The sequence below is a fragment of the Euphorbia lathyris genome, chromosome 8, assembly GCF_963576675.1.
Source record: "Euphorbia lathyris chromosome 8, ddEupLath1.1, whole genome shotgun sequence".
In the NCBI taxonomy this organism is placed as follows: Eukaryota; Viridiplantae; Streptophyta; class Magnoliopsida; order Malpighiales; family Euphorbiaceae; genus Euphorbia; species Euphorbia lathyris.
The window spans coordinates 21,508,977-21,519,525 of NC_088917.1; positions in this window are offsets into that span (position 1 = coordinate 21,508,977).

Consider the following 10,549-nt stretch of genomic DNA (forward strand, 5'->3'; position numbering starts at 1 on the left):
CTCATGAAGCAGATCAAGGTGGATGCATGGACATACGCGGATGCCTTAGCTTTCATGATGAGTGATATTCCATTGATTCGTCGGGAAGGGGATCAATTCATTTACTCAAAGATTACGCAATTTGACCAAAGTACCTTTCATTTCTTCGTGAACTTTGATTACTTTAATGTTTTCTTTGGCAGGGGTTTATCTAAGGCCAATCACGCTCTTGCAGAGAAGAGTAAGAAGTTTCTGGAGGCTGAAGCATGCAAGAAAGATCAAGCGGCGAATCCCCAAGCGGATATTGGAAAATGTCCTGCAGAAACAGTGGTTGAGCCGCCACTAAAGAGGAGAAAGCCTAACACCACTGGAGGTCTTAATCTTATGGCGGATGCCCTGAGGTCCGCCAAGCCTGCTGGGGAGATTGCACAGGTAGGTTACCTTTGATCTTTATTTGTTCATCAAGTTTTGGACTTGAGTTCTAACCCTCGAACGTTGGTGTAGACGGCGAAGCCCGATATTGGTGGATACTGGTCCGCCAAATTTGGAGCCCAAGGTTCTTTCGAGAATGAATCCATTCTAAACGATTTGGATGAGGCCTTGGGTCAGGTGGGAGAAGTGCAGAGGAACCATAACCAGATTCCTGGTTCCATTCATGCGCAAAAGGGGAAAACGGAGCTCCTCATGGTGAGTTCCTTTAGCAAGGATTTCGTTTTGCGGAAAATACTGGTCCTTCATTCCCTTTTTCCTTTTGACTGAATTGTTTGTTTTTGGCAGTTGTATTCTCACATACATACCATGGAAACAGAACTCCTCCAAAACGTGGCGGATAAGGCAACTATCGAGAAGTTAGAGAAAGAGGTAGCGGAAGCCAATGCGAATATCGCTTCTGCTAATGCAACCCTTGCTTCCGCTAATGCCAACCTTGCTTCCGCCACAGCCGCCTTGGTTCTTAGGGACGCAGAAATTGAGAAGTTAAAGGCAAAGATAGTGTCTGATGCCAAAAGCCACGAGGATGCCCTTGGAGAAGCTGAATATATGGCGGGTGAGCAAGCCTTTTATTACGGCGAAATGCTTATGGCGTACTTCTCGCTAGCGCATCCTGAGACTAATTTCACAGATCCACAATTCGTCGTCCCCGAACCAGAGGATGTGGCGAAATTCGACAAAATGTCAGATGCTAAGGAGTACCTCCGTGATTATGTTCGGAGATGGATAAAGGGGCCTATGGAGGAAACCAAGCCGTCCACTACTGTCACGTTAGATGAGCTTGAGGAGGTGCCCCCTAAGGCGGATGAAGGTCCGATCTTTGACCAGACTCTTCCCCTTGGCCCCACATCCTCTGTGGATAAGGAGGTATCTCAGGTTGGCATATCTGTGGATGTGGAGAAGGAAGATCCCCAAGCAAGCGCCGTGAGCAAGGAAAGCGCAAAGGAGGATGCTCCCATTATTACTTAGTTTGTTTTTATTTGTGATATTGTAAAAACTCCTTTAAGTACAATTTGTTTTAATCTTTTATGGAAGCTATGTTATTTTACCTTTACGTTTGCGTAAGGAAATATATAGGCATCTAGGATTTGGAGTAGGTGGCCAGCCATACTCCATTGTATGAACCTTTGTGAAGGTTAGAAGCTGTTCTATTCCTTCTAGAGGAAGTAAAGCTGCCCAGGGGATCAATTTGCTACCTATCTTTGAGGTGAAGTGATCCGCCCGTAGGACTTGTGAATCCTTCTCTGGGAAGGATAAGAGAGTGTAAAGACCTTGCGTCCAAGGATCGTTTTAACTCTATTGGAGATTGGGATCCGCTTAGAGACGGATCCGCCCATAAGATTGATTCTCTTATGTCTTTAAGGCGAAAAGAACGTAGCTATAAGATAGCGATACATTGTAAATGTGGAGAGCGTTGGGTGCCCCCCTTCTTTTTAAGACTGGAATATTGATATTGCTGCAATAAACGATAAAAAGAACATAGATAATAGAACAAATGATGTTTATTAATGGGAGAAATGCCTTATTACAGCAAGCAGGTCTTATAGGTGAGCCTCGTTAAAACCTTTAATAAGAAAAAACTACATGGGAAAAAATCTTATTAAAGGAAAAAGAGTACTCAAGACCGTGTGTACACTTCATTTTCTGACAAAATACTTGCGGAGATTTTGGAGGTTCCATGTGCGTGGCAATGTATTGCCCTCCATGTCTTGAATTTTAAATGTGGCGAATCCAATTTTGTCCACTATCTGATATGGACCCGTCCAGTTGAGCCCTAACTTGCCCTTGCCTTCTCGAGACTGGACTTTGTCAGCCTTTCGGAGCACAAGATCACCCACATTTAGATCCACAAGCTTGGCGTTTTTATTATGGTAAGCTGCAATCCGCTGTTTATATGCCGCCATGCGCACATAGGATTGGTCCCTGCGATCTTCTATCTGATCTAGATGCTCTCTTAGCCGTTTGCCGTTGTTCTCTTCACAATAAAAGGCCACTCGATCACTGGGGACCTGTATTTCGACTGGGATCACGGCTTCGACACCATGAGAGAGGGCGAATGGTGTTTCCCCTGTGGCCGTCCTTGGGGTGGTGCGATAAGCCCATAGAACACTTGTCAGCTGGTCCGCCCACTTCTTATCATGCTCTCCCAATCTCTTCTTTATCCCCTTTACGATCGTCCGATTGGTAACTTCAGTCATCCCGTTGGACTGGGGATAATAAACGGAGGCGAATCTGTTCAGGATGCCCAACCCTTCACAGAAAGCTTTGAATTCGCCACAGTTGAACTGTGTTCCATTATCGGTGATGATGGTATGTGGAACACCGTATCTTCCCACGATGTTGTCTTTGACAAATTCTACCATTCGTTCTGCAGTAATGGAGGAAACAGCTTCGGCTTCTACCCATTTGGTGAAATGGTCTACCGCCACTACCACGTACCTCCTCTGTCGGCGAGTAGGAGGAAATGGGCCAACAATGTCTATTCCCCAGAGGGCGAACGGACGTCCTTCTATGATTGGCGTCTGGATATGTTTGGTAGTATGTGATTCATTCGCATGAATCTGGCAACTGTGACAAGATTCTACCAATTTTTGGGCATCCAATTCAGCCGTGGGCCAGTAGAAACCCGCTAACCTGGATTTCTTCAAGATGGCAGCGGATGCTTCATGAGCCCCACATGATCCCTCATGTAGCTCCTTGAGGATTTGTTGTCCCTCTTCCGGCAGAATGCACTTCAACCAGGGATGGCTAAAGGATTTTCTGTAAAGGCCGTCATTGATCATGGAGAAATAAGCCGCTCTCCTAACTATCCATCGTGCCTCCTCTTTGTCCTCAGGTAAGGTTCCATTTAGCAGATATTGGTGGATGACCGATCTCCAATCATCTTCTACTGTTATGAGTAGGGATACTTCCTCTGAGGCGAAGGGCTGGAGCTATTTTAACTTCGAAGGGACAATCCGGATCTGTCCAGTTCTCCTCACAAGAGGCCATTTTGGCCAAATGATCCGCCTCTGTGTTAGACTCCCTTGGTACATGAATTAGTTCCCATTTAGTTTCTTTAGTCTCAAGGTGATCCAGCAATTTTTTGATTTCTGCTACGTATTTGGCCAGAACCTCGTCTTTCACCTCGTAATTCTTGATTATTTGGTTGACCATTAGCTTGGAATCACTATAGATCACAATCCGCTCAGGAGTAATTTCTTTGAGTAGGCGTAATCCCAATATTAGAGCTTCATATTCAGCAACATTATTAGTTGCATGGAAATTTAATTTTGCTGCGTACCGTAATTTTATGTATTGGGGACCCTTGATCACAACGCCTACACCAGCTCCATCCACCGAGGAAGCGCCGTCAGTGTACATTGTCCATTCCTCTATTGGAGGCTTGGGATGATCCATCCCTTCATCAGTGAATTCATTCACAAAGTCCGCCAGGACCTGACTCTTTAAAGCTGACTTGCTTTCATATCTCACATCAAATTCGCCCAGGCGGATTGCCCATTCCATCAATCTTCCCAAAGTGTCTGGTTTCTGCAACACCTTTCTCATTGGTATATTTGTTCGAACCACTACGGTATGCACCTGAAAATATGGCCTAAGGCGGATTGCCGTGGTGACAACAGCCAGCGCCATTTTATCAAGTTTGGAATATCTAGTTTCAGCGTCTTTCAGAATCTTGCTCACATAATAAATCGGAAATTGCTGGCCATCCTCCTCTCGTATCATGACCGTGCACACGGCTTTATCCGTAACTGATACATACATGTAGAGGTCCTCTCCTTTCAAAGGCCGACTCATCATGGGTGGCTCCGTGAGGAACCGCTTGATTCCTTCGAAGGCTCTTTCACAATCCTTATTCCACTCGAATGCCTTTTGCTTCTTAATGACCTCGTAAAAGGGCTGACATCTGCGAGCTGAACAAGAGATAAACCTACCCAAGGATATGATACGCCTATTAAGGCGTTGTACTTCTCTGATATTCCGTGGTGCTTGAATTTCTAGGACAGCCTTAGCCTTGTCAGGATTTGGGCTAACTCCTTTTTCGCTGATCATGAACCCTAAGAATTTCCCATACGTCGCACCAAAAGTGCACTTCTCTGGGTTCAGCTTAATGTTGTGGCGTCGGAGTACGTCCAGTACCTCCTTTATATCATCCGCATGCTTTTCTATGGTCGTACTTTTGATGATCATGTCATCCACATAGACAGAATAGTTATCCCTCTTACTATCCGCGAATATCTTGTTCATCATCCTCTGATAAGTTGCACCTGCGTTCTTAAGCCCAAAGGGCATAACCTTGAAACAATAAGTGGATTGGTGTGTTACGAACGAGGTCTTGATTCTATCTGAGGGCTCCATGGGGATCTGATGATAACTTGACTTCACATCAGTAAAGGAGTACATGGCGTGACCGGCGGTTCCGTCTACAAGCATGTCAATACATGGCAAAGGATAGTTGTCTTTGGGGCAAGCTTTGTTGAGATCCGTAAAGTCGATGCACATGCGGTAAGATCCGCCTGCTTTTTTCACCAAAACGACGTTCGCCAACCACTGTGTGTAAAGCACCTCCTCAATGGCATCTGCCCGCTGGAGTTTGGTGATCTCTTCTTCTATCACCTTCTGCCTTTCCGGGCCATGATTTCTCCGCTTCTGAGCCACGGGAACCGCATCTTTATGAATGTTGAGCTTGTGAGTGATCACATCTGGACTGATTCCTGGGAGAATTTCATCCTTCCATGCGAAGACATCTTCCGCCTCACAGAGCACTTTGGTGATTGCATTTTTAATTTCACCTTTGAGCTCTTTAGCCATTCGCACCTGCTTTTCATCCGCCATAAGGTACATTTCGGTCTCGCCTAAGGCCATTGTGACGTGCTCCTCTTCGTCTTCCTCTTTAGATTGTGGGCGAATCATTAGTGATGCCGAATATGTCTCCTGGGCCACCTTTTGGCTACCTCTGATCATTACACCTCCCTTGGCCGTGGGAATGTAAAGTATTAAGTGGCGTATGGAGATAAGGGCTGCAACTTCGGAGATAAAGGGCCGTCCAAGGATGATATTGTAGGCTAACTGACCATCCAAGACAGAAAATTCCAGATCACCCCTCCAGACTTGATCATCGTCTGTAAGCTCACAATCCAGAGTGACTTGGCCTTTTGTTTGGATAGTATGTCCCGTCACTCCCAAGATATCGACCACAGTTGGTTCTACTTGAACGGGATCAATAATGAGTTTGGCGAAAGCTCCTCTGGTGATGACATTGCATGAACTCCCAGTATCAATCATTACTCTTTTCATCTCCCAGCCTTCCACCATCATAGTGACAACCAGTGCATCCGCATGGGGAGATATCTCAGGACCTACATCGGAAAAGGGGCGATTTAACGACGTCCTGTCGAGGGCGGCAGTCCTTGCCTTTTTTAGCATTGGCTGGTATCCAGGTCCGCCTGCTATGACATTGATGGTACCCTTTCCTTTCTTCTTTGGGTCCTCCTTGGATCTATCACCATCTCATTTCTTACTTTCAGTTTGGATGAACCGATCCAATTTGCCCCTCTCAATGAGACGCTCGATTTCTCGAGCTAACTCCCAACATGCATCAGTGTCATGGCCATTTTTCCTGTGATATTTACAATAGTTTTTAGGATTTTTACCATTATTGGTGTACTCCCCTCCCTTTGGTTCGGGGTATGAAATGCTCCGTTTGTGTTGACTGTTCTCGATCCACATAAGGACTTCACTTTTAGAAGCATTGAGAGGTGTGAAAGAGGTGACAAACGTTGATTTGTTCTTAGAATCTCTTCGCCTGTTTCTGGAGGAAGAGTCCTGACGCTTGTCTCTGTCTCTATCTCGGGGACGAGATTCGCCCTTGTCCCTCTTCGGCGATGATGGCGAACCTCGGCGAATGTCATCCACCTCTATGAAATCCTTACAACGCTCCATTAACTCTGCCATGCTGGTGGGTTTCTTTCGAATGAGATCTTCCTGCAAACTCTTACTAGTGGTGTTTCTTACGAAACATTCCACAGCTACGGAGATATCCACATCAACAATTTGTATGCACAACTGGTTGAAAGTGTCCACATACTCCCAAAGGGACTCATTCGCCTTTTGCTTTAATTCAAAAAGCTTCCCAGATTTCACTACTGGAGGAATACAGCCGGTGAATTTAGCACAAAATTCCCTGCTCAATTGATCAAACCTGTTTATCGAACCCGGAGGTAAGGATTGAAACCATAAATAGGCTGGGCCCCCCAGTGTGGTAACAAACATTTTGCAGAGCACGGGCTCAGTGGCACGGTTGAGTCTAAACAGTATTCGATACTTTCTAACGTGAGCTTCTGGATTGTCATTTCCCGTGTATATTGCAAGATTGGGAATTTTAAAAGCTCTGTCTGTTTCCTCCGCCTCAATCCAAGCTGCGAAAGGCGAATCCCTATTGGCGAACGGGTTATGTCTAGCATTTTCTTCATTCATACGGAGCACCAAGGCCCTAACTCTATCATCAAAATTTTCTGGATCCACCCCGGGACGATCTCTTCGTGGCGATCTGCTTGGAGAAGAAGAACTTGAATCAGACGATGGATCTGATGGCGAACGCCCTCCTCCATTACCGCGTCCGCCTCCTCCTCCACTACCTCCTCCTCCGCCACCTCCGCCTCCTCCGCCAGGGGAGCCGACCCGTTTCTCCCTCCCTGGCTTCCTAACGGGATGTGCCCAACAGTTCCCGAAAGTGGTGGTGGTGGTGGTGGTCCACTTGGATGGGGTGTCTCTCTTGGTCTTTTACTCCGTCCACGACTAGTAGATGGGGGTGATCTACCACGATGGGAGGATCTCAGTCGTTGAGGCGAAGGTGACCTGGACCGCCTGCCTTTCTCCTTTCTATGCTTTTTGTGTGTTCGCCCTTTGGATCCTCCAGGAGGGAGATTCGTCTGCTGGCGTCTGGGAATACTGGGTCCATCCAGATTTAATCCTGGTCCCGTGCACCCATCCGGTAAGGATGAATTATTTCTTTGGCTTCCCTTAGCGCCATCAGGAAATAACTCACGATTGATTTGCCGTTCGCCAGTCGACGTTATGGTGGTTATCATAGAATCCGTGTTGTGAGCTTGGAGGAATGAAGAACTTTGGGCGCCCGGTCCAAAGCTTAACAAAGGCCAAGATGATACGGCCGATGTGGATGCCATGCTCCAATGTGGAGGGAGGGTCATAAATGACCGCAGGCGATTCCCCGTCTCGGTTCCAAACCGTTCTCCAATTGCTTGGGCACACATATTGATGAAAGCATCTGGAGGCATACTATTTTCGACGTGCGTTGCAGGAGCAGTAGAATCAGTGCGGCCAGCACTAGATGGTGTAACTAATGGTGTTTCAATCCCTGAGGAGGGATTTTGATCTCCGTTTGTCATAGTTTTTTAGTGTGAACGAAAAACCCTTTGCTTGGTCAAGGATTCCACGTTCACCGCACCAATTGATAACAGGTAGCGAAATTCTGGTCAACGTCCGTCCCTGTGGGGGGCGTCGTTGGGTTCGACGGGGGGAAGCTCCGATGCCAAAGTCAGTAAGATGATTCAAGGAAACGAACTGAATTGACAAAGGTTGTAAGAATGTGTACCTCAATAGCCTAGGGAATCAGGCTATATATAGCTGAGAAGTTGTAACCTTCAGGTAATTAGAAAGTCTCCATTAATGCTCCATTAATGGCGGTTACGAGTTATCTTTAACCTGGCAGTTGGCTAATTGATTACTCATTAATGATCTTTATGGCCGAGTCGGCGGCCAGCCGTTATAGTGGTGAATCAGGTGAATGAGGAGATTCGCCTCATAGGTCCGCCAGCGGATCTCTCAGAACAGATCCGTGGAGATCCGCCTGCCAGCTCCCCTTTGGGGATCACTATGCGGCGTTCCTGAGGTGAATATCCCTTTTAGTCCTCGGGTTAATATCACGATGTTATCATATTCCATGTTTGTTTGAGAAATAGGAGGGTAAGATAGAGGAAGGATAAACTCCTTATCCCACTAAAGTTATACCTAGAGGGGGGTGTTATAAGACATGAGGATAGCTTATTTAGATAGAAAAGTCTAGTTTGTCCCTCAGATTTTATTATTTGTTCTAGGGATAACGTGCAAAAATATCTCTAACGTTTATCTCCAGGAGTAATTTTACCCCCTAACGTTTAAAATGGTGCAATTGTACCCTAACGTTGGCAGCCAAGAACAATTTTACTCCTAAAATTGTCAAATTGAATCAACTTCAGACATTATTATAAAACACATATATTTTGTTGCTTATTATGCACCAATTGCACGTATCAGTTTATTTAAAAAAAATTCATATTTTCCATAATTTAATAATAGAATTGGAGATTAATATTTATAAATTCGGTGAAATTTTATGAAATTGTTTTGTCACTCTCGTACAAAAAAAGTATAGTTTTTTAGTTTTTTATTTAAAAAATATCACGTCTAGTCATATGTTTATGATTTGTTACTAATGAGTGATAAAAATGACTCACATGCATTTAAACGATAAGATTCATGATCCTCAAATTGACACAACTTGACAATGTTAGGAAGAAAATTGCTCTTGACTGCTAACGTTAAGGGTAAAATTGCACCATTTTAGATGTTAGAGGTAAAATTGCTCTTGACTGTAAACTTTATGAGTATTTTTGCATCTCTTTATTCTATTTGTTGTGTTTTAAAAATTGAGTACAGTGTTCCAAATATTTTTCAAATTAATTTTAATTTTTAACTTTTGAAAACGTAAGTTTATCCATATATCATGTTATGGAACCATTTTAACCAACAGCTCAAACTGATAATTAAAACCAATCATAGATTTTGAGTAAATTACACCAATAGTACCTGAACTTTATCCTAATTCACACTTTGGTACCTAGATTATATTTTGTCCCGAAAATATACCTGAACTAACGATGACCGGACAATTTAGTACATTTTACCGGTCAATAACCGGTCAATGCGGGTTTGATAAGTAAATTACACTAATGGTACCTAAACTTTACCCTAATTCACACTTTGATACCTAAATTTCATTTGTCCAAAAAATACACTTCAAGTAAAGATGAATCAATAATTTAGTATATTTGATCAGTCAACATGAGTTTAACCATTTTAAATTAGAAATTTAGACCCATCATACACTCAATTAACATATATAATACTACTCTTTAGCTCTACATATATATTAAAGAGTAGTATTATAATTTTATGTTAATTGAGTGTATTGTAGGTCCTAATTTTTAATTCAAAATGGTCAAACTCTCGTTGATTGGTCACTAACCGATCAGATGTACTAAATTATTCGGTCACCTCCACTTGAGTTATATTTTTAGGACAAAAAAATCCAGGTACCAAAGTGTGAATTAGGAAAAGTTCAGGTACCATTGATGTAATGTACTCAAACAAACTTGCATTGACCGGTCATTTACCGGTAAAATTTACTAAATTGTCCGGTCATCATTACTTCGGGTATATTTTTGAGACAAAATGTAATCTAGGTACCAAAGTGTAAAATAGGTAAAGTTCAGGTACTATTGGTGTAATTTACCCCATAGATTTTATATTAATCTCTGACACATGGCACCCTCGAATAGGTCGGAAACAAGTAATTCTAGTTAAATCTCGATAACGGATTGTACAACTCAGCTAGATGGTAGTTGCACTAGCTCAACTTTATATCTATATTATATGGGGTAAATTACACTCATGGCCACTGAACTTTACACATTTTCATATTATGGCCACTGAACTTCATTTCTTCCCAGTATGGTCACTGAACTTTACATTTTTTAATACCGGTGGCCACTCAATTTTAACTAACTTTTCAAAATGACCGTTAACGATCGTTAACGACCTCAAAATGAAAATATTCAAGAATTAAAGTTGTTCAGAATAATATTTACCATGAATGCATTTTTTTTTTCGAAAATCACATTTTTTGGAGCTTTCTCTATCTAAAAATTCACTTTCTCTCTCTTAACCAAACAACACCTAAATGATCCCAAAACAAAAATTTTCAAGAATTAAAGTTTCTTAGAATATTATTAACACTTTG